The sequence below is a fragment of the Lynx canadensis genome, chromosome A1 (assembly GCF_007474595.2).
Source record: "Lynx canadensis isolate LIC74 chromosome A1, mLynCan4.pri.v2, whole genome shotgun sequence".
In the NCBI taxonomy this organism is placed as follows: domain Eukaryota; kingdom Metazoa; phylum Chordata; class Mammalia; order Carnivora; family Felidae; genus Lynx; species Lynx canadensis.
The window spans coordinates 173,093,510-173,118,833 of NC_044303.2; the positions used below are offsets into that span (position 1 = coordinate 173,093,510).

The window sequence follows — 25,324 nt, forward strand, 5'->3', positions numbered from 1 at the left end:
CTTGGAATTTATGAGCCTATTCTTTCAACAAAATACAGTAATTATTCTTTAAAAATGAATACGATAATGCACGGATTGCGAAGAAACACTTCACTGAATGAATTAAGGGACATTACTCTCATATCTATGTTTCTTTTACTTTGTTGTCCCTTTATTCATTTGAATTTTCAATCTCGAGCTAATAAAACCACTGACTATCACGTGAGTAGGCAGCACAGAATCACAAAAATGTAATAATGTTGACAAGATGGCTGCTGATTCTTGGGGCTGCTAGCAACAAGGACTGCAGAAATGGGGCGAGCAATAGTTTAAAGAAGTTACCATTACTATTTCACCAATGTGAAAACGTTAATGAACTAAGGAGAGAGATTAGTCCCGTGATAATAGAGAAGAAAATAAAAGAAACTCTCTATCTACTGTATTTATCAGAACAGTACCTAAGGGGCTGAGAGCGACACTGGACAAACTTTTGGAGCGGAAAGAAAAGCAGCATTTCCTCCAAAGCAGGAAATTGATTCAATACCAATGACTGAACCAATGCACAGTTCCTGGCAAACACTAGGAATGCCATGAATGTGTGTCCTTTTCCCCTTCTGGCAAAGTTCCATTATCGGCTACAGCACATTACATAAAGGGATCAGAGTTTTCCCACTTGCTCAGGGTTTTCTAGCTGCCTGCAGGGAAAACCCTGTGGATGAGCCAGGAGATCTTGGGGAGTTTATACAAAGCTGAGAGTCAGGGATTCGGGCCTCAATTTGGAGTCATGCCTTCAACGTGCAATCTTTTCAAACAGGTCTTTGATTTTCCCGTATTGTGTTAGGTATCACAGGGGGTCAGCAGGAGAGCACAGCAAGTACCAGACATTCCAAGCCACTGAAGGTGTTTACAAGCTTGTGGGGCAGGGAAAACTTCCACAGGAGATGCAGGATGAGGCCACACATTGTAAAGCCCTTAACATGTGCGTGTAGAGATTAAATCCAGTAAGATTTTTAGAAAAGCAGTGAGAGTAGGCATGTAGTGGTGCCAAGTTGAGTCAGCTGGATCGAAATAAGGGCATCTTCATGATTAATTCGGATTCAGAAATGCAAATAACACTATGCAAATGGCCACAGTAATAAAGATCAGGAATCTCTTCATCCATAATAAACTAGATGATGAAAGAAACACAGTAATATCAAGGGTGGATAAGTTAATAAAACCTTCCTCCACGAAATATGCTCTGTTCCCTGTTTCCGTTCTTCATCCTCCCAGTCCTGCCTATCTTGCTCTGCCTCTAAATTCTACTCCTAATTATGTACAGTTCACAGGTTTATCTGTACTACTGATATTCAGAGGAAGAGAGTTTTATCTCTACATGGAGAAATGCTAGCTTCTCCAGTACACACAAATTGCTGAACATTGTACACCCACCAGCCATATGAAGCAGGGTGGGGGACTTCCAGGAAGTCACCGATGAGTGCCACATAGGGACTGACTTACTTCAGTCATGCAATCAGATAATACCTATTTCCTAAGATGGCCTGAATTCTTGTCCCAGTGTGTAGTAGCAATTCGAGCACAGCACAAATCAGATTCCAGGATTAGTCAGTTCCTTCCTACCTTGCGGAGAATGGTAATTCTTAATAAACTAACTTCCTTCCAGAAAAGAGGGAAACCAATAGAGAAGCATCTGTACTAAGCTGGGATCATTTCATTTTGACTAAAGATACTCTCAGGGCTACTGAAATGGAGGCCAGACTGGCACTCAGAAAACTACTTCCAATCATTCAGTTAAGTTTCTACTCCAATCCTTTGTTGGGCCAAATACTAGGCTATTGGAATCACCAAGTATGAAGGCTTCCGTCATTTTCAAGTTCCCACTATCAACTCTTTCTATTTGCATACTCATTTCTGAATGTTCTGTCTTGTGCTTAACAAAGTATGTTTACATTCAGTGACATCTCTGGGCAGGAAACCCGGCTCTGACACCTCCCTGCACCATGCCTATATTCCCAGGTTGGCCTTCAACATGTCAGAGAAGAGGGGAATTGGGGCACAGAGGACAGCAAGGCCAAATTGCAGCTTGCGACCTTCCCTTCGCTTCTTAAAAGCAGCAAAGACCTGACACCATCCTAGCAACCAAAGCCTCCAGACAGGTCATCGAGGTTTGTCACAGGATTACTGAGCTCCTTAAAAAACAACAATAAACCCCCCAAAAAAACAACTTGAAGATACAAGCAGGCCCTTTAGCTACAAAAATAGCGACCCTGGGGGGAAAAAAAAATAGTTACTCTGATTCCAAGAGCTAAACCGACTACCTGGCATAGTTTGCCAAGCTAGTAGGTTAAATGTTGCTCTACATTAGCATTTTGGTCATATCCACTTGAAACAAAAATTAAGTAAAGCCTTTAACCATAGACTGGTACTTAGCAACATAGTTCAATTTAGGGATTTTCAAGTAATCATTTTGTTATTTATAGGAAGTCACCATTAAAACAGAGAAACACCAGGGTGCCTGGGTGGCTCAGTCTATTAAGCCTCCGACTTCGGCTCAGGTCATGATCTCACAGTTTGTGGGTTCAAACTCCACATCGGGCTCTGTGCTGGAGCCTGCTTTGGTTTCTGTGTCTCCCTCTCTCTCTGCCCCTCCCCAATTCGCATGCACATGCTCTCTCTCAAAAATGAATAAACATTAAAAATATATATATTTATATATGTTACATATTATAATTATATTATATATAAATTATGTATAAATACATAAATATATAATATATAAATATATAATGTATACAAATATATAGGGAGTATATATACATTATATATAATTTATATTATATATATTTATATATAATATGTTATATTATATTATATATAATAAATATATAAAATATAAAATATATATAATTATATATATATATATATAATATATATAAAGAGAAACACTAGCGATTCATAATGGTAACACTCTTTGGCCAGAAAATAAATTTCAGCAGCCCCTATAATTAAAAAGGATTCCACTGGACCACAGGAATTAAGCATCCTACAAAGAGAATGGTTCTCAGAAGACTTTGCAACAATAGATTAGTAGGAGATCGTGCAGAGACAGGTTAGTATCAACATACATATAAGAAGGAAGTAATACATTATTAGATTTACATGTGAAATAGTCTCTTTAAAAACACCATTCTAGGGGCGCCTGGGTGGCGCAGTCGGTTAAGCGTCCGACTTCAGCCAGGTCACGATCTCGCGGTCCGTGAGTTCGAGCCCCGCGTCGGGCTCTGGGCTGATGGCTCGGAGCCTGGAGCCTGTTTCCGATTCTGCGTCTCCCTCTCTCTCTGCCCCTCCCCCGTTCATGCTCTGTCTCTCTCTGTCCCAAAAATAAATAAAAACGTTGAAAAAAAAAAATTAAAAAAAAAAACACACCATTCTAGGGGCACCTGGGTGACTCAGTCAGTTGAGTGACAGACTTCAGCTCAAGTCATGATCACACGGTTCATGCGTTGGAGCCCTGCTGGGCTCTTTGCTGACAGCTTTGGAGTCTGGAGCCTGCTTTGGATTCTGTGTCTCCCTCTCTCTCTGATCCTCCCCTGCTCACGCTCTGTCTCTCTCTTTCAAAAATAAACAAACATTAAAGATAAAAAATAAAAAAAAACACCATTCTAAAATTGAAAGAAAAAAAAAAAAAGGCAGGCTAGCTCACTCCCTAACCCCTGCATCTCCCTGCCCGGTTACACCCATCCTGCTGCCATGGATCAGAATGTCAAGGCCACAGTAGCCAGTTATGTTGGCCCCAAAGGGTAATCGGATGGAACTATACAGTAACCCATTCTGGCTGCAGACTTGCTGCCCAGCCTTGCTGGCTGTTCTGCACTCCGTCCGTCATGCCATCTGACACTGGTCAGCACTCCTTCACCCCTGTAGAGACATTCTTAAATAAGCAACAGGCAGAAAACTACGTAAGTGGGCCTAGGTAGAACAACAGATGGTCCCAATTTATTAGAGCCCATGTGTGGTTTTGTTTTGTTTTTTTAAATTGACCTCTTTAGTCTTTGGATTCTGTTACAAAGACCATCCCAGGCCTTAAGGCACCCTTGTTTTTTTCTTCTTTAACATTAGACACCAACTCTGTACAATATACTGTTCAGTTTCTCCATTTACACACATTCTCACTCTCTCAATCTCTCTCCTTCTCCCTCCCTCCATCTGCCCTCAAGATACAAGAAAACATGAAATTGTGTTCGTACATTACTTACATGAAGAAGGATTGAAAACCTAAGTATTTATTCCATAGTTAACAATCCATCTTGTATACCATAAAATGCTTTAGAGTTATTAAAATTCAAGTTTTTAAAAAAGAAAACATATCAAGGAAAACTTGAGAAAAAGTAGGATCTAACACTATAAAATCCAAGTATGATCCCTTTAAAGAAATTTTACTTCAAGAATATATTAAAATGTTACCTGACAGTATAATTAAGAGACTTCGTTTACCCATTTATTTTCCAAATTTAGTATGTATATATATTACTTTTATGATCATTCCCACATGCCCCTTATTGCTTTCCCTGCCCTTTAAGGACCAATCAAAGGTAGAAAAGCTCACGTGATTCGTAATGAGTTAATCAGATTCTTTTTTTAATTAAAGAAGCATTACTTTAAAAAAAAACAATTTCAATTATAATGCTGATTCTGAACCATCAGCATCAATGTATATATTATAAATACATAAAATGCAGGGCGCCTGGGTGGCTCAGTCAGTTGAGTGGCTAACTTCGGCTCAGGTCATGATCTCGGGGTTCACAAGTTTGAGTCCCATATCAGGCATATAGCTGACAGCTTGGAGCTGCTTGTAGCCTGCTTTGGATTCTGTGTCTCCCTCTCTCTCTGCTCCTCCCCCAGCTCATTCGTTCATTCTCTCTCTAACATAAACAAACATTAAAAAAAATTTTTTTAAATACATACATGCATACATAGGGGCGCCTAGGTGGCTCAGTTAGGTAAGCATCCAACTTTAGCTCAGGTCATGATCTCGTGGTTTGTGGGTTTGAGCCCCACGTCAGGCTCTATGCTGACAGCTCGGAGCCTGAAGCCTGCTTCTCCCTCTCTCTGCCCCTCCCATGCTCATGCTCTGTCTCTCGATAATAAATAGTTGAAAAAAATTCTTTTAAAAAAGTACATACATAGATAAAATGCTAGAAAGCAGAGACCATAGTTCTTTGACCTGCATTTGAATACACAAAGTACCCTGTTGCTTCATTCTACTCCTTATTTATGTCTATGAGGTACAGGCATCTACTGGGCAGTGGCTAGAACAGAGCACAACATCAGCCCCTCTGTATTGGGAGCTAATAGCCATGAAGGCCAAAGATTCCCAAATCCTGACCAATTTTTGAGCCTTATTATCCCACAGGCCACACCTGCACATTTCCACCTAGAGGAAATTCAGCACAAATTCAGCACGCCCAAATCCAGACTCATCATTCCTTACAAATTAGATTTTACATGAAATCTCCAATCTCGCCTATCAGCATCATCTGCTCAGAAAGCTGGACATCATCCCCAATGCCGCTCCTTCCCTGCAACCTATCAACCCACCCACCAACCCCAGGTCCTACAGATGCCAGTTCTAGAGACCATGGCCACACAGCCTGAGAAGGCTGTAGGGACTATGCACACAATAGGGACTTCTGGAATCAGACCCCATTTTAAATTTCGCCCAACACACCTACTAGATGTGTGACGTTGCGCAAGCCCCTTTATCCATCTGAGTTTCCATTCCCTCACTACCAAATGCCCCTAAGATAGGACCTGTGTCACGGGGCTGTTGCAAAGTTTAAATTAAGGTCATTCACTCTAAAGGGAATGTGGAGGGCTAAGTTCTGTGCGAGTATTAGTGATGGGCAGTGAACAGGAGCCACTCTGGTAAGAAATCCCAAGTCCACAGTCCTGTGCAGTATATTAAGTGCCATATCGCAGACATAGCTGATGCTAATGGAACCCAGGGGGCAGTATGGCATCTAGACCAGAGTGGGAATATGGGGGAAGACTTTCAGAAGAACACACACTTGAACTAAGTCCTAGGAGATGAACAAACAGAAAGTAGATGCACAACAGTTGAGGATATGGACTGTACAGAACAGCAAATGTGAAGTTCTAAGGCCATGAGATAGGCCCCTTGAAGGTACGGAAAGTAGCTGAGTTGGCTGGAGACTAGGATGTGAGGATGAGAAGTGGCCAGAATGGAGCTAGAGAAGTCACCAAGGGTAACCTGAAATGAAGGGCTGTAAGCAAAGAATGGGCATAAAAAATGCATTGCAAAGTGCTTCACACTTTTGAATGCTACTCCTCAATACTGTATGTAACTGCCTTCAATTTTACCACGATCTAGTCTGCTTTACGCTTTCCGCAAATATATAACCTAATGTCTTTTTTCTTAAGCTGGCCTCTTCCTATTAATTATTAATATGTCAGAGTATTTTTAAAGAGCAATTCAGGGGTACCTGGCTGGCTCGGTCAACAGAGCATGCAACTCTTGACCTTAGGGTCATGAGGTCGAGCCCCATGTTGGGAGATTTCTATAAAGATTGCTAGGGAAGGGGCGCCTGGGTGGCGCAGTCGGTTAAGCGTCCGACTTCAGCCAGGTCACGATCTCGTGGTCCGTGAGTTCGAGCCCCGCGTCAGGCTCTGGGCTGATGGCTCGGAGCCTGGAGCCTGTTTCCGATTCTGTGTCTCCCTCTCTCTCTGCCCCTCCCCCGTTCATGCTCTGTCTCTCTGTGTCCCCAAAAAATAAATAAACGTTGAAAAAAAAAATTTAAAAAAAAAAAAAAAAGATTGCTAGGGAAAAAAATCATTTTAGAATTTTTCCACAATTTACTTGGTAAATTAACGGTGGGAATATAAAGGGAAAAGCTCATCACTCTTTGACAGTCAGAAGAGCATGAAAAGGTAAATTTCTTATCATAAACCTCAGAACTCTCTCTGTAACTGATCACACTAACTTCCCAATTCCACCTGCTGTGCTAAGTTGTGTTTAGAAGATACCGCATCGGCCTCATTATTTCAAGGCATAATACATGCCCATCTTCCCATCCAACCCACATCAGCTCCAGTGGTTCAGGGCACTCAGTCACCCAGAGCATCATCTGCCCTCGGCTTTGATGAAAACTTCATTCAACCACTGAGGAATACTGCAATGCCACATTCTGGAGGTAATCCACCCCAGTAACTCAGACCTCAGTGGAATGCCTTATTAGCTCCATATAGTAACCTACGAATACTGATATTTTTAAAATTAGTGAAATGAATTGAAATCTTTATCCTTCCCACCAGATTAAGAATCATTCATCCAAGAAAAGCAATTAACATATTTCTGTCACTTGCAAATGAATACAGAAGCTTAACTGCAGGGACTTCCCTACCTTTTTAAGAAAGGATGTCTTTTTGCATGTAGGGCACAATAATATATAGAATTACCCTCCACATCCTCAACCTTAAATACCACATATTCATTTCTAATTTGCAGGGGGGAAAAATCCTGATGAGGTTAGAGGTATCAGATTAGCCATTCTTGTGAGTTCTACATTTTCACTTTAGGTCAATCATAGTATCAATGAACAACAGAAATTTCTAATGGGATGCTTTTGAATATAAGAGCTTTCTTGTACTCAAAGTGATCCGTTTTAGAAAGTATAATTTAGGGGGCACCTGGGTGATTCAGTCGGTTAAGTGTCTGACTTTGGCTTAGGTCATCATCTCACGGTTCATGAGTTCGAGCCCCACATCGGACTCTCTGCTGTCAATGCAGAGCCTGCTTTGGATCTTCTGTCCCCACTCTCTCTGCCCCCCTCCCCTGTTCGTTCATTCATTCTCGCTCTCAAAATAAGTAACTTTTAACTGAGAACAATCTGAGAGTTGATGGGGGGTGGGAGGGTGGGTGATAGGTATTGAGGAGGGCACCTGTTGGGATGAGCACTGGGTGTTGTATGGAAACAAATGTGACAATAAATTTCATATTAAAAAATAATAAATAAATAACTTAAAAAAATATAGATTTAGACTTTGATATGCATAGGGAAAAAAAAACTTGCAAGATGAAACAGAAGTAATTGCTTCAAGTATTTCAACAAAATCTTAGTATTGCTGTCCTTCACATTTATTTCTAATACAATAGCACACTCTAATTCCAGCTCCTGGAGCTACTCCTACCATCCCAGGACCAGAACCTACCTCCAGCCAGCCTCCACTCCGATCTCTCTTCTTTTTTTTTTTTCTTTTTTTTAATTTTTTTTTTTCAACGTTTATTTATTTTTGGGACAGAGAGAGACAGAGCATGAACGGGGGAGGGGCAGAGAGAGAGAGAGGGAGACACAGAATCGGAAACAGGCTCCAGGCTCCGAGCCATCAGCCCAGAGCCTGACGCGGGGCTCGAACTCACGGACCACGAGATCGTGACCTGGCTGAAGTCGGACGCTCAACCGACTGCGCCACCCAGGCGCCCCCGATCTCTCTTCTTAAGACAGAACACCAAGCCAGGCTCAGGTACTCCTGTGAGTACAGATGGAAGCACATCTCTCCAACCCCAGCTGTACTGGGTGCGCCCCTGAAGCCAATACCAGGGTTTGCCTTCAGGATGAGAAGGAAGGCGGGTATAGCCAGGATCCATCTTCAGGGACAGAGAACCTGAGGGTGGAGGGTGGGGCTTACACCACTAGCTGGTACATAAGTAGTTGTCCTTTATGTAGTTTTTTTGTTCGTTTTTTGGGGGGGTTCTTTTAATTCCTTTTCATGATTATTAATTGTTATGTATCCTGTCTGCCACGCTGCAAGAATGTGCTCTGAGAAGAAAGCATTTCTCTGGCCACAGGCCACTTCCGCCAGCTAAGCTTCTGAGAAATACGTGAATACACCGTATGGTGGAGCACTGGGGGGCATCAGTGAACAAGTAATGCTGCCAGACTGCAGGGGGTACTTGGCAAGCACTGACTGCAGGTTGAGAAAGGCCTCCTGAAGAAGGTGACATGTTGTAGGGTCTAGGATGAGCCGCGGTCCCCAAGGAAGGAAAAGCATTGCAGGAAGAGGGACTGGTGTGCGATCCTGTTTTCGAGGGCAAGCGGGAGGAAGAGGAAGTTTTGTATTACACACAACCTGTGCTCCAGCTTTCCCAGTTGGACATTCCCATCATTAGACACAGACCTGTGAGGCAACAGCTTAGCTAGAGACTAGCTTCAACAGTGGGAATGGGGGTCTACGGAGGTCAAAGTTCAGGGAATCTAAAACTTGACAACCAAAAAGCGAGACTCACAACCTCAGGCTTATTTAGGTCTACAGCCCCTGGCCATCTCCTTCCTACTGCCCTCAGGTATATACTCATCAGCAAAGGACCAAACCTTACAACTTCAAAAGATGAGACAGAATATTCTACCACTTACTTCCTCCTTTCTGACCTTTAGACAAAACTGCAATCAAGAGACTTAAGGAAAAAAAAAAAAGTCTTTCAAATGAAAAGTTAGCCAGCCATAAGCAGTACCAGAGTGGCCTTCACTGCTGTGGGGCACACTCCCACTCTCCCAAACCCATGGACCGCAGTTCCTGTCTCACCTCCAGCAGATGTGCCCCTCCAGCACCATGGCTAACCCAAGCAAATCTCCCAGGGTGCCGCTGCTATCTTCCCACAGTTAATAGATCAAAACTTGGTTTTTTTTTTTGGTTTTTTTTGCTTTTTTAATTTTTTTTTTCAACGTTTATTTATTTTTGGGACAGAGAGAAACAGAGCATGAACGGGGGAGGGGCAAAGAGAGAGGGAGACACAGAATCGGAAGCAGGCTCCAGGCTCTGAGCCATCAGCCCAGAGCCTGACGAGGGGCTTGAACTCCTGGACCGCGAGATCGTGACCTGGCTGAAGTTGGACGCTTAACCGACTGCGCCACCCAGGCGCCCCAATAGATCAAAACTTGTAAGGGAATTCACAAAGTATGTGTCATTGACAAAGCCTTATCTTCATGAAATAAACAGTTACACAATACACGATCACAGTCCATTTCTCTGCAATGCGTCCTCATTCTAGGCTTGGGGGGGGGGGCCTTCCCTCCCCCACCATTAACCATTGTGGTTGTCTTAAGGTCAGTTCCTGGGCATACGAGGGGCTGAGGACACTACAGCCCAGACAAAATAAAAACAAAATTAACAGAGATGAGAAGCCAAAAGAGTAACATTGAAAAAGCAATTAGTGTTGCCATTTGTTAGCTCATTAACATTCTCGCTCTATGAATCCAAAAAAAAGAAATTAGCCACCTTTCTTTTCTAAGATTTGCCAATATTTGGAAGAACAGTTTCCCCAGGTAGCTTTTGGCATTAAGGTCCAGAGACAAAACTACCAGCAGGCTAGAAGACTCTCAGGATTCCTGGATATGGTCTTCATGACTTATTTGTCTACACTTAAGAACTACTTCTACATTATTTCAGTGCTCACAAATAACAACCGCTAATGTTTTGTTTATAAATGTTTCTGTTCTACTTGGCAACTTCACTGTATCAAGTAAGCACTGTAGTAGCAAGTAACAACACAATTGTGTTGTTAGGATTACGGCAAGAGCTAACAAATAGTATTTACCATTTTTTTTTTTTTAACGTTTATTTATTTTTGAGACCGGGAGAGACAGAGCATGAACAGGGGAAGGTCAGAGAGAAGGAGACACAGAATCCGAAACAGGCTCCAGGCTCTGAGCTGTCAGCACACAGCCCAACGCGGGACTCGAACTCACGGACCACGAGATCATGACCTGAGCCGAAGTTGGCCCCATAACCGACTGAGCCACCCAGGCGCCCCAGTATTTACCATTTTGATAAGCACTGCATAGACTATTTCACTGGCCTTCAAGTATCTGTCGAAGGTGGATACTCTTATCATCACCAGGGATATGTGTAGCCCAGAAAAAGCAACTTTTCCCAGATCACCTAGCCAGGACATGGCAGAGCTAGGATTTCAGATCACACTTCACACCACACAGTTTTTGCACACACACCAACTGAGGTGACTCATCAAGTAACTTGACCCAGGAAAGAAGTTAGTACAGAAGGTGGCCAAAGAAAACACAACACAACAACAAAAACAAAAACAAACAGCCTTTCCTCATCATTAGACATATTCCTCTAACCCCTGTATTAGCTGGGGACATTTTAATGCCAAATAAGAGATATGCCCCATCTTTCACACTTGAGGAATTAAAGGGTCTGAAGGCAACTTTCTTTCTCAGCATCACACACTTTCTTCGGCAGTAATCACATGTATGTCCAGACAGCATTTTCGTAAGCAACTCAGAAGCCCCAAATGAAAACACAGTCTTGGAAGTCATTATCAGTCATACCAGGTGTGTGGCTTTCTGCCCCACACGTACATCAAGGCATCCTGAAAAGAGGGGACCCGACATTCAAGTTAAAACCTACCCATTCTCAGCTGCAAGTAAAAACTCCTCCTGTCCTGGGGGTCCAGCTCACCTATTTTCCCCCTACTGACTACTAACGCTCTATTAATAATCAGTCTGGGCCAGCAGCCCCTGGACTCACTCATTCCCGCAGCACTAGCGCTCCTATATGATGCTTACTCTCATCCAAACACTTCATCAAAAGTGCTCCCAATCAAGCATGAAAATAAATTAGATTTTGGTTTAACCAGGATTATATTCACAGCACCAAGAAATAAAGTAACAGTTATCTAATCTAACAGGCCAGTCTCAGACTTCTTGGCTACTCTCCACAGGCCCCTCTTTCTAAAAGCCTTTCCTAAAACTCCTCTTTAAATACTGTGAAATCACAGCATGTTGTGGAACAAAGTAACTCTTCAAATGCCAGGGACATAACACTTGTAACTCTCAGTCAGCTAAGCATCTGGCTTCTGGCTTCAGCTCAGGTCACGATCTTGCGGTCTGTTAGTTCAAGTCCCAAGTCAGGCTCTGTGCTGACAGCTCAGAGCCTGGAGCCTGCTTCACATTCTGTGTCTCCCTCTCTCTCTGCCCCTCCCCCCACTTTCTCTCTCTCCCTCTCTCTTAAAAATAAATAAAACCTAAAAAAACAAAAAACTCGTAGCTCTGGTGCCTGCCTAACACTGCTAGAAGAGCGTCAAGCCAGTCCACAGGCAAAGCTGCTGGTCGCCAACCTATGAAGTGCGTGCTGGCCCCACAATGTGTCCGGAAGCACCTTCTTCCTGGACACCGAGGAGGAAGGAGCCTCCTGGCTTGGGCGGAGCCTGTTTGTTTTCCGTGGGGAAACCTCCATTCTCCTGCCTGGCTTCACACTCACTGTCTCTCCATCTGGAACTAAGCAAGGCATAAGCACCTGCAAAGCCCCAACCATGGAGAACACAAGATCTGCACAAAGGAGAAAGGGATAGGGAACGAATATCCCAATTATAGGAAGAACTCCTACAGAGCAACAACAACAAACAAACAAACAAAAACCCAGCTCAATTTTAAAACAGGCAAAGGGGGCACCTGGATGGCTCAATCAGTTAGCATGGGACTCTTGATCTCAGCTTAGGTCTTGATCTTGGGGTCCTGAGTTCAAGCACCGAGCTGGGCTCCACACTGGGCATGAAGCCTACTTAATTTAAAAAAAAGGGGGGCGCCTGGGTGGCGCAGTCAGTTAAGCATCCGACTTCAGCCAGGTCACGATCTCGCGGTCCGTGAGTTCGAGCCCCGCGTCGGGCTCTGGGCTGATGGCTCAGAGCCTGGAGCCTGTTTCCGATTCTGTGTCTCCCTCTCTCTCTGCCCCTCCCCCATTCATGCTCTGTCTCTCTCTGTCCCAAAAATAAATAAACGTTGAAAAAAAAAAATTTTTTTTAATTTAAAAAAAAGGGAGGTGGGGGGCAGGGACAAGGTCTTGAACAGACATTTTTCCAAAGACGCTATGGCCAATAAGCACATGAGAATATCTTCAACATTCAGGAATCATTACGAAAATGCAAATAGAACCCAGGATGAGATACCACCTCACAGCCATTAGGAAGGCTATTGTATAAAAAGCAAAGCAAAACCAAAAGAACAAGTGCTGGCAAGGATGTGGGGAAACTGGAACCTTTGGGCACTGCTGGTGGGGATGATGGAAAGTACAACAGCCACTATGGAAAACGTGAAGGTGATTGCTCAAAATTTTAAACACAGAATTACCATATGGTGTAGCAATTCCACTTCTGGGTGTATACCCAAAAAAAGTAAAAGCAGGAGTCAGATGTTTGCACACCTGTGTTCATTGCAGTGTTATTCACAACAGCCAAAAGGTGCAGGCAACCCAAGTGTCCACTGATGGATGGATGAATGGATAGACAAAATAGGATATGAACATACAGTACACACCCTTACATAGGAAGAAAACTGACATGCTACTGTACTGATGAATCTTTAGTACAGTACTGATGTACTTAAGACCTTATGCTAAGGGAAATAAACCAGTCCCAAAAGGACAAGTTTTATGATTACACTTACATGAAGGATCTAGATTGGCCAGATTCACAGAGAGTCAAAGAGTGGTTGCCAAGAGGGCGGTAGGGTAGAAATGGGGAGTTAGTGTTTAACAGGAACGGAGTTTCAGCTGGGGGAGATGAAAAAGTACCAGAGATGCAAAATGAGGATGGGTGCACCACAGTGTGAATGTACTAATGCCACAGCTCTGTGTATCTAAAAATGGTTGAGGGCGCCTGGGTGGCTCAGTCAGTTGCACCAACTCTTGATTTTGGCTCAGATCACGATCTCACTGTTTGTGAGATCAAACCCTGCATCAGGCTCTGCACTGACACCACAGAGCCTGCTTGTGGTTCTCTCTCTCCCTCTGCCCCTCCCCCACTTGTGTGCGTACACGCTCTCTCTCAAAACAAACATGAAAAAAATAATAAAAATGGTTACAATGGGAGATTTTATGGTATGTATAGTTTACCACAATTTTTAGAAAAGGATAATATTGACCAAGTCATGCAAACATCAACATAGAGCCGCTGGCAAACCAAACACTAAGCACATCTCTCATTTCGCCAAAACAGAACACAACTGCCCCTCTGGATTTTTAAGATTTTTAGGCCCCAATAATCTCAGCCAGTAAGAACCCACTGAGAGGAGACTACTAAAATATACCCAAAAGATCAGAGCAAAAACTAAATTCTAATTATTTTAATAGTGCGATTAGTAGTAATGTATAAAACAAGATTTGCTAAAGAATTATGCTTCCTCTTTTTAAGATAATGACAGAACAATAGAAGACACATACTTTACAGCAAATCCTGTGATACAGAAACAAAGTAAGTTGAGGCCGAAGAGGAAGTATTATCCCTAGGAGTTTAAAAAAAAATCTGGGTTCCACACTTCCTCCTCTGCCCCTAGCCTGCCTTATTCAGCCCTCAGTTTCCTCATCAGTCATGCAAATGGCTTGAATAAGATAAACCTCCAATCAAAAATGGCTAAATGGTACCACCCAATTGAAGAATCTCCTTTGTCCAATTCCATGCTTACCAGACAACTTTCTGGTATAATCTGACTACCAAATAACTTTTTTTTTTTTTTAACGTTTATTTACTTTTGAGAGAAAGCACAAGCAAGACAGGGTCAGAGAGCAGAACAGAGGACCCAAAGTGGGCTCTGTGCTGACAGCAGCAGGCCAGATGCAGGCTCAAACACAAACCATGAGATCATGGCCTGAGCCAAAGTTGGACACTCAGCCAACTGGGCCACCCAGGTGCCCCACATTTTTAATTTGAGAGAGAGAGAGGGAGAGAGAGAGCACGCAAGCGAGTGTGCATGTGAGTAGGAGAGGGGCAGAGAAGGGCAGAAAAAGAGAAAGAGATAAAATCTTAAGCAGACTCCATGCTTAGCATGGAGCCCAATGCAGGGCCTGACCCAGGAATTGTGACCTGAGCCAAAATCAAGAGTCAGACACTCAACCAAGTGAACCACCCAGTTGCCCCCACAAATAACTTTTCAACAGGAAAAAAAGTGTCAGCATTCCAGGCTCCTCAGAACTGATACTGAATTTCATAAAAAATAAAGTCAATGATTCTAAACAGTGGAAGGAAATTGGTCCAAGTGATAGTGGAAAGGAGAGCCCAGTTTTCCTAATTCAGAACCCAACTATATTCTACATCATCATCATCCATCAACACTGAACCATCCATCAAGGGAAGGCAGTTTTCAAATTATTTGTGACCATGCCACTCAGTTCTTTATTTTTTTTTTTTATTTTTTTTTTCAACGTTTATTTATTTTTGGGACAGAGAGAGACAGAGCATGAACGGGGGAGGGGCAGAGAGAGAGGGAGACACAGAATCGGAAACAGGCTCCAGGCTCTGAGCCATCAGCCCAGAGCCCGACGCGGGGCTCGAACCCACGACCGCGAGATCGTGACCTGGCTGAAGTCGGATGCTTAACCGACTGCGCCACCCAGGTGCCCCGCCACTCAGTTCTTTAAATGTCCATGCCACTCAGTTCTTTAAATCATTCAAGAGGAAAATGATCTCAAATATTCTGAAAATGTCCAAAAATAATTTTAAAATCACACAATTTGAAAATTTGGGAATATGCCCAGGCTTTAAGGTAGTGAATGAAACAAAAGGGAGGGATGGGGCATTTGTGAACTTCACTCTCTTCTGAAAATAACTTCTTTAAATTGGCTTTTGGGACACAATCTTCCTGGCCTTTTTTTGCTAACACCTCCTCTTCCCAAAATTTCCTCCACCCTGCCCCACAAATAAATAAATTATGTAAATAAATTATGTAAATACATATATGTATGTGTGTGTATATCCACATGCACACACATTTATATATCAGTTCAGGCATATCAAAACTCTCCAGAGAAATCCAAATTCTTTTCCATAGCCTAGGAGGCTATAGGTAATCTTGGCAGAACCAATTTTCTCAGACACCTCTTTCCACTGTCCCCTTGCTTCAACCCCTTGTTTAAACACACCATGTGTATCTGACCTCTGCCTTTGTTCTTCCCCCACTTAAAATGATCATCTCCCATTTTTGCGTGGCTCTATCCCTCATTTCATTCAGGTCTCATCAGTTCAAAGATTCCCACAGACAGGTCTTCCCTGATCACTACAATGGCATCCTCCCTCCTTCATTCCCTGTGAATTTTCTCTTTCCAGCACATACTATCAGTGGACATACACCTGTCACATGTATGGTCTGTCTCCCTCTAGAATGTAGGATCCATCAGAACAAGGACTATAGCAGTTTTGTTTCTGTACCCCCACACCTAAGAACAGCACTTAGCATGTAGAAGACCCACTGTATTTGCTGACTGAATAAACCAGTGGGGAATAGAGGGTAAGTTATGGTAATAATGACCAAACTAAACGGGGCGCCTGGGTGGCTCAGTTAAGCGACCGACTTCGGCTCAGGTCATGATCTCAGTCCGTGGGTTCGAGCCCCGTGTCAGGCTTTGTGCTGTCAGTTCACAGCCTGGAGCCTGCTTCAGATTCCGTGTCTCCCTCTCTCTCTGTGCCTCCCCCACTCATGCTCTCTCTCTCTCAAAAAATGAATAAATGCTGGGGCGCCTGGGTGGCTCAGTTGGTTAAGCGTCCAACTTCAGCTCAGGTCATGATCTCGCGGTCCGTGAGTTCAAGCCCCATGTCGGGCTCTGTGCTGACAGCTCAGAGCCTGGAGCCTGTTTCAGATTCTGTGTCTCCCTCTCTCTGACCCTCCCCCGTTCATGCTCTGTCTCTCTCGGTCTCAAAAGTAAATAAATGTTAAAAAAAAATTTTTTTTAATAAAAAAATTTAAAAAAAAGAATAAATGTTAAAAAAAATATTTTTTTAAATAATAATAATGACCAAACTAAATTCCCCCAAATGTGCCCTTCAACTAAATTATAGAAGTGGTCAATCCAACACATCTGTCACACTCTAATGCCAAGTTGCAGTTTGGTCCAAACAAGTAGCTTCAAAATTTGTTGATGTGGATGCTCTACCATGTCACATACTGACTAAGTGCTGGCAATAGTGAGGGGGTTTTCCTCCGTCCCTGCCTTCAAAGATCTCCTGGTCTCACACAAAAGCTATGGATAATTATAATAAGTGTTGTGAACATAGGTGAGGGCAGGAACAACCACCGTGGGAGGCCAGAAACCGCCCAAAGTGAGTGTGCCACATATTCTGTGCACAAGTCCACACAGCCCATAGGAAACAGGGACAAGCAATTACTCCCACTCTTACCATGCAACCAACCAGAGGACTCCACTGCTTTTTCTAACTGCCAGGCAATCTCTTCCCATGTTGGCATTCTTCCCTTGACAACTGCTTCAATATTTTTCACAAATCCAGCTGGAATCGTTAACTGACGTGCATGCATACACACAGAAGTTTCATGAAACTTTCTGTTCTCAGGTAATCAAACACTACAGCCTTTGGCTTAAGATGCATTTCCATCTCTGGTCCCATATGCCCCATCATGGGTTGTTCCAAGCACTGATCAAACCTCAGGACAAGGGATCTGCCTCAAAATATCCCACCCGCCAAAGCTTCAAGTAGCTTTTAGCACACAATGTTCCCAACCCAACAGGTTTTTATTGCTTGTTTACAAAGTTAACAAACCCTAACCTACAGCTTCTTATATAGCAAGTGGAATCAACAGCTGCTAATTTGGGATTTTTGTTTCTCCTAGATTTGATTTGGTTTAACTTCTTTGCTGAGTTTAAGAAATATCTGAAAAGATTTGCACATATAAAGTACTCTGCAACCTCAATCACTCCTTATGGTAACACAAACCTTTCAAAAGGTGTCCTCCTTCCCCCAGGAACTAATTTTGGCTATTTCTGTTCAGCGAGAGAAAAGGACATTTGCTAGAAAGAGAACAGCTGTATGGTCCCAGTAAATATTTACTCTATAAATTGAACTTCTGTTTATCTGTGTAATCCAGGTTATTCTCTCCTTATTTCTTTCAAAAGTGAAAGATACCAATGTTAGGAATCTGGGTGTAGTTGGGGGTGGGGGAAGCAAGTGAAGGGATGGAGAAAATAACTGCATATAATCTATCTCTGCCCTGACATGCCCTCCCTGATGCACAAGTCCACATCCTCAGTACTGTCAGTTTTCAGAGTTTTTTGGCTTATCTGATTCCACCATCTCACCAATACAAACCTCTTTCCCAGAATGGAGAAATTACTTAAAATGTAATCTTGGTTTTCTGAAATTTGATTCCTTAGATCAAAACCTGAATCTGAAGTCTTTGTTCAGCAGCATCTTCTTAATGTTGCCATAAATGCAGCTTTTATCTTCCGTTCCAGTCTCATTTTGGAGGAAGTGTTCCACATGGCTTGTGCTGGGGTAAAGGAGCTTCGGGCAGCTACTAAAGCACCCTGGAGTTTACCTCCTGAGTATTGCCACCCCTTTCCCTATCCTGCATGGGTGCCCCCACCCAAAGCTCTGGTGCCTCAAATCCGGTAGCCACACATCCTGTAAGTACTTCCTTAATATGGAGAAGTCTTGGGATTCATTTTACAACTACCCAGTTGGACAAAGCATACCCTTGGAATCAATGTTCTCTCTGGGCTTTCACGTCTATGGCCACCTCAGCCCCAATCACCTGCCTGGTCTTTGACTAACCTCCTACTCTCTTATCCCATTTCTCCTTTTTCTTGTTACTTTGGCGACCCCCTGGTTCCAGCCACATTTAATCTATTTCCCCTGGCCAGCTGGGACTGAGTCATGGCCTCACTGCCACATTCAGCACGTGCTTCCTCAGGACCTGACCACCAGCAGCTGCCTTGCCACGTGGCCCTGGCCACCAACTTCACTGTGTTTCCTGGCTTTCTCTGCCAACCTCTGCCCTCTGCAGTGCCACAGTGATTTAGCAAACTGTAGTAGGAGCCTAGAGCCCCACCTGCAGGGGTGGGAGCACACTCATTCTGTGACAAAGGAAGCCTTATTCTGGCACCTCAAACATGGCAGGACTAATCCCTCAGGCGCCTCTGAGTACACAGCCAGTGGGACCTCTTAGTGGGGGACAGAGGTCGCCATGCCCCTGTCTCTCTAGCAGTAAACAAGGACAGAAAGGAAGGCCCTCCTGGATGAGGATCACTCCATTCTTTATTGACAAATCTGCTTTTAGGGCTCTGGGAAAATCAATGCATAGAATTCCTCAGCCAGTTGAAGGTGATGGCAGTGACCATATCCCTTTAATCATATTCATTTCATTTTTATCAAAAATATTTATCTGTGTATTGCACGGAGATTACAATACACATCAAGTTAAAAAGGCCTATTATACAGAATGCTCCCTCCTAGGAACATGTGATCACAAGCTGAGAGCACGAAGAGAAACTGATGAAAGGAAACCATGTACAAATGATGGACCTGGGAGAAAGACTACTAGGGCTGGAAACCTGATTCCACCACTAATAGTCTGTAAAACCTCACTAAGTGTTTTCACCTCTTTATGCCTCAATCTCCACACCTGTAGAATGGGCCTAACAGAATGTCTCTCATAGGGTTTTGATAATGAAGCAGGTCAATACCCTGGAAAACCACTGAATTAACAGCTAAGAGACCAAACAAAAACTATTGCCAGGCACTGAGAATTAAGAGAAGAGGGTTTTAGACAAGGCTTTGTGTTTTTGAGGCCTCTGGAGTAGATTAAAAATGGTTGCAAAACAAACAAAAAAAAAGTTGCAAATTCTTTGTTATATACGCCTTGGAGAGGTAGAGTCTATTTCTTCACAGCTTTCAATCTGGGCTAAGCATATAGCTGTTTTTGACCAACAGATGCACAGAAATGACTCTGTGCCAGTTTCAATCCTACATTTTAAAAGAACTGCCTGGGAATGCAAGCTGGTGCAGCTACTCTGGAAAACAGTATGGAAGTTCCTCAAAAAACTAAAAATAGAACTACCCTACGACCCAGCAATTGCACTACTAGGCATTTATCCACGGGATACAGGTGTGCTGTTTCGAAGGGACACATGCACCCCCATGTTTATAGCAGCACTATCAACAATAGCCAAAGTATGGAAAGAGCCCAAATGTCCATTGATGGGTGAATGGATAAAGAAAATATGGTGTGTGTATATATATATATGTATATGAATATATATGTGTATATATATATATATCCACACACACACACACACAATGGAGTATGACTCGGCAATCAAAAAGAATGAAATCTTGCCATTTGCAACTATGTGGATGGAACTGAGGGCATTATGCTAAGTGAAATTAGTCAGAGAAAGACAAAAATCATATGACTTCACTCATATGAGGACTTTAAGAGACAAGATAGATGAACATAAGGGAAGGGAAACAAAAATAATATAAAAACAGGGAGGGGGACAAAACAGAAGAGACTCATAAATATGGAGAACAAACAGGGTTGCTGGAGGGGTTGTGGGAGGGGGGATGGGCTAAATGGGTAAGGGGCATTAAGGAATCTACTCCTGAAATCATTGTTGCACTATATGCTAATTTGGATGTAAATTTAAAAACATAATAACATTAAAAAAATAAAATAAAATAAAATAAAATAAAATAAAATAAAATAAAATAAAATAAAATAAAATAAAATAAAAGAACTGCCAGGGGTGCCTGGGTGGCTCAGTCGGCTGAGCATCCGTCCAACTTCGCTCAGGTCATGATCTCACAGCTCTTGAGTTTGAGCCTTGCATCGGGCTCTGTGCTGACAGCTCAGAGCCTGGAGCCTGCTTCAGATTCTGTGTCTCCCTCTCTCTCTGCCCCTAACTGACTTGCATTCTGTCTCTGTGTCTCTCAAAAATAAATAAACACTAAAAAAATTAAAAAAAAAAAAAAAAAAGAACTGCCAGCCTCCACCTCTCCTCTTGGAACCCAGCTGCCATGTTGAGAGGAAACTCAAACAGTATAGGGGTACACCCACATAGAAGAGAGGAAGAGAATAGGGGTGATCTCCCATCCACAGCCAGCACCAGTTTGCCAGCCATGTGATTAAGCCATCTTGGAAGTGGATCGTCTGGGTCCAGTCAGACACAAGCCTTCCCTCCATGAGCTGTTCCCAAAATTGCAAAATCATGCACAAATAAGATTTTTTTAAAGTCTCTTAATTTGGGGGCAGTTTGTTACACAGCCATATATAGTCACACACACACACAGACACAAGCCTCAGACCAAGCACTTAAAGCAGTTCCTCAAATTCCATATGTATAAAAAGGGAAAGGGAGGGGCCCCTGGGTGGCTCAGTCAGTTAAGTGACCAACATTGGCTCAGGTCACAATCTAATGGTTTGAAAGTTGGAGCCCCGCATAGGGCTCTCTGCTGTCAATGCAGAGCCCACTTTGGATCCTGTCAGCCTCTCTCTCTGCCCCTACCCCACTCACGCTCTCACAAGCTCTTGCTCTCAAAAATAAATTAAAACAGGGGCGCCTGGGTGGCGCAGTCGGTTAAGCGTCCGACTTCAGCCAGGTCACGATCTCGCGGTCCGTGAGTTCGAGCCCCGCGTCGGGCTCTGGGCTGATGGCTCGGAGCCTGGAGCCTGTTTCCGATTCTGTGTCTCCCTCTCTCTCTGCCCCTCCCCCGTTCATGCTCTGTCTCTCTCTGTCCCAAAAATAAATAAACGTCGAAAAAAAATTTAAAAAAATAAATAAATTAATTAATTAAAACAAAACAAAAACAACTATTTGCAACTAAGTGGATGGAACTGGAGGGTATTATGCTAAGCAAAATTAGTCAGAGAAGGACAAATATCATAGGACTCCATTCATGAGGACTTTAAGAGACAAGACAGATGAACATAAGGGAAGGGAAACAAAAATAATATAAAAACAGGGAGGGGGGAAAACAGAAGAGACTCTTAAATATGGAGAACAAACAGGGTTACTTGAGGGGTTGTGGGAGGGGCGATGGGCTAAATGGATAAGGGGCATTAAGGAATCTACTCCTGAAATCATTGTTGCACTATATGCTAACTAATTTGGATGTAATTTTTTTTTTAAGTTTAAATTAAAAAAAAAATGGAAAGGGAGAGGCAAGGTGTTCATTCATTCAAATGTGTGTAGAACACCTACTACGTGCCAGACTCTATAACAGGTCTTCACACTGTTCTTCTGGTGCTGATGGTCTATGGCTGGGAGAGACATTAAACAACTTGTTACAGCGAAGTTGATTCTATAAAGACAAAGGAGTATAAAGGGGTATGGGAATACTATACAGGCCCCTCCAACTCTGATATTTTATAACTGGCTGACGAAACCTACATCTATCTGTTAGATGGCCCCTGAGAGACAGTCATACAGGATTATCCATGTAGAGAACAACTTTCTCCTATACAAATCCACTTCTTAGAGTATCAACGAAGATGTGGAGTTTCCATAGCTACCCAACAAGTAAATAGTGAAAGCACACGAAGAGTTGCCTCTATAGACTATGTTCTGGAGTGGAATCATGTCATGAAAGCAGCTTTGAATAAAGGGATAAGGAAAGAGTAAGGGAAGTAGGATTTCCAGGGGCAACTAAGGTAAACATTGTTTAATGTTTAAAAGGCAAAAAATACGTAAGTTGATTGCTTCAGACAAATTATTCTTGAGTATTTTTTTTTTATTCCCCAGGGGTTTTCATGATCACCAGGAAAGAACCCTTAAAGATAAATTTTTATTTTGCTGCATAAATAGCTTTCTACCAGACAAGCAGATCCAGCAGACAGCTCTCCTGTAAAGATTTAGTGAATTCAAATCATACCTTGCAAATACTGTGCCTTGAGACCTCCTTCTCCCCAAATCTGAACTATTCTAAGAACTAGGAAACGCGACCGTGGTAATGCAGCAATGTCAAACTATATACAGGTCCCACAAGTTTCATCAAGACAAACATAACTGAGTGCAAACCAAAAAACCATGGCGAGGGGGAAGAATTAAGAGCCTTCCCTTGACGAGATTTGGGAGAATTTAATCCAGTGCTGCTGACCGTGTACTTGATTTTCTAAGGACTCTTGATTTGGCTGGTGTTGAAGTCCTTCCTTTTAACCTCACATTAGAAAAAGAAAAACATCCTTTGATTCTTTGATAGGGTCAGCTAAGAGCCAAGAAAAGAGAACAGCCAATTCCTGCCGCTCAGATTTTCCTTTTGCATTACTGTGGTTAATGCTAAGGATTAGTTTGCTCTAGTTAAAGTGTTCAGACTTGATATAAGCCATCTGTGGTCATGGATAAACACAAATGTTTTGAATGCCCACAGGTAGGGGTAATTTCACTATCTCCTAGAATCATCTCACAGGATCTTAAACAGCTATTGTTCCAGCTAAAGACACAAAAGGAACATATTCATGAATTTCCTGTTTTTCGACCTTAAAAGTTCTTACACATGCAAAACACCTCACGCCCAACACCCAGCTCTAGGTCAAGTAGCCCTCACACCCAAATCCCTCCTGCCTCTCTTGTATCCGAGCATTCCTGGAGTAATTGTAGGCAGAGGTCAGCACCTCAGCAGCTGACCAAAGCTCGCTGCTCTCACAGAAGGGACCAGCAGATTATAGCTGGAAAACTGATGCAAGTCACTCCCCTTGTTGAAGATGTGATAGAGTCCATGCCAATATTACTGCCAAAGGGTCAGCGATTCCTGGGCCCACAGGGCCCCTGTACAAGGGGTCAGCTCACAAGTCCACGCCGAGAGAGGCCTCTTGTTTCTGACCCCCAGCATCCTGGGCTCTTTCAGGGTTTTTCCTGCCCCTGAAATGCCTGGTGAACAACAGGCTGAATCTGACCCCACGGTGACCTCCAGACAGCCTAGAGGCTCCTGGGCAATAAAGACGTGGTACTAAAGGGGTCCCTGAGGGGATTTTATTAGCTCTGCTTCCAGGTGAGGAGGAGGAACCAACCATCAACAGGGGCTGGCAACTTTGCCGCCCAAGACGTTAAAGCAAAGCTAGCATTTAACAGAAAAATTACGTGAAAAGAAAAAACAAACGCTCCTTTACACCAGAGACCTAGTTGTGAGAAATACAAATGAATTGTATTCAGAAATAGAGGTATTATAAAAAAGGTCAGGGGGGTGGGGGGGTGATGAGCATTGAGGAGGGCACCTGTTGGGATGAGTACTGGGGGTTGTATGGAAACCAATTTGACAATAAATTTCGTATTACAAAAAAAAAAAAAAAAAAGTCAATCCTCCAACTATTGCCCGTGATAAACTGACCTGACATTTAGGGTCCACAACTATGACCCGCACATACCCCCTTGCCTTACAAATTCTCTTACACATACCCTAATTGAAAACATGTCCAAAAACTAAAAAGTAACTACCCTTACTGTCTATGGCAACTACCAGATCTGCAGGGAAACTGGGACAAGGGGAGATAGAGGGGCAACTAAATCACTGAACCTAGAAAGAAGACCCCAGAGAAGTTAAGAAATGATCAGCAGATTTTCTCTCCCTTTTCTCAGTGTCTGCTCAAGGATATGATTGGGCAGAAGCTTATTTCCTCAGGGACAAAACGGTGTTCCATAATGCTCAAGTATTACCACTCCAACTAACGCGGGGGGCCACGAAGCACCCTCCACCCTTCCCTTTGGCCACAAGTTTTCTAAGGAGTATATCGGAGTGGATACAAGTAGGCAAGGAACCCCCCTAACTCTGGGTTAAACTAATGCCCTCCCCTGATCACCCCAACACCAGGAAAGTCCGTTAGGACCTCCTCTCTCTCTCTAGCCAGTATCCTAGCCACCTTCATCCTAAACCTGGAATTCATTCTGAAAACAAAAGGTAACAACAACACACTTCAGGTAAGGAGAATTAATGCTGCCACAAAGAAATAATGTGAAAGACCAGGGAAAGACTTTCTGCAGGACAAACACCTTTTTTGATTTTTAAGTGACCTTACAAGGTAAGTCACAGGTTTCTCCTTAAATAGGGTTTCTCCTGGGTCCTTGGTCCTAGCAGGGCCCTAGGTTCTATTTTTGATGTGAACTTCTCCCTGCCTGTAAAATTGGCAAAAATCACTTAGGTCTTCCTGCCTCTTTCCTTAACCTCTTGTTTTCAAGTTACGTCCTCCCCCTCTTAGCATCTCCTCACCTTGTAAACCACAAGAGTATCCACCAGGATTAGGAAATGCCTCTACCTCATTCACCAACACCTCCAAATGCTACTCTAAACCCTAGCAGGGACAACACACAGAGCACACAGAGCACCAGGCAAGGGCCCAGGGCATTCACTGCTGGATACCAGCTGCAGACCCACTCAGGTTTCCCTGGTCTATGCCGCCCCCCCCCCCCCCCCGCTTCCCCATCTCCAGCCCTCTCCCCACAGCCAGGGCTGCATCCTTTCATTTTTCCTTCATCCTCGGTAATCTGACATCACCTCTGTCTGCCTTCCGGCTGTTTTTACACTGGTCTCCTTTTCTTC

At 43.2% G+C, this 25,324-nt stretch overlaps 1 protein-coding gene across 2 annotated transcripts in view; it reads right to left on the reverse strand.

Moving 5' to 3' along the window:
• MCC (MCC regulator of WNT signaling pathway) overlaps positions 1–25,324 on the reverse strand; it is a 319,889-nt gene that overhangs the window by 252,776 nt on the left and 41,789 nt on the right. The window lies entirely within an intron of this gene.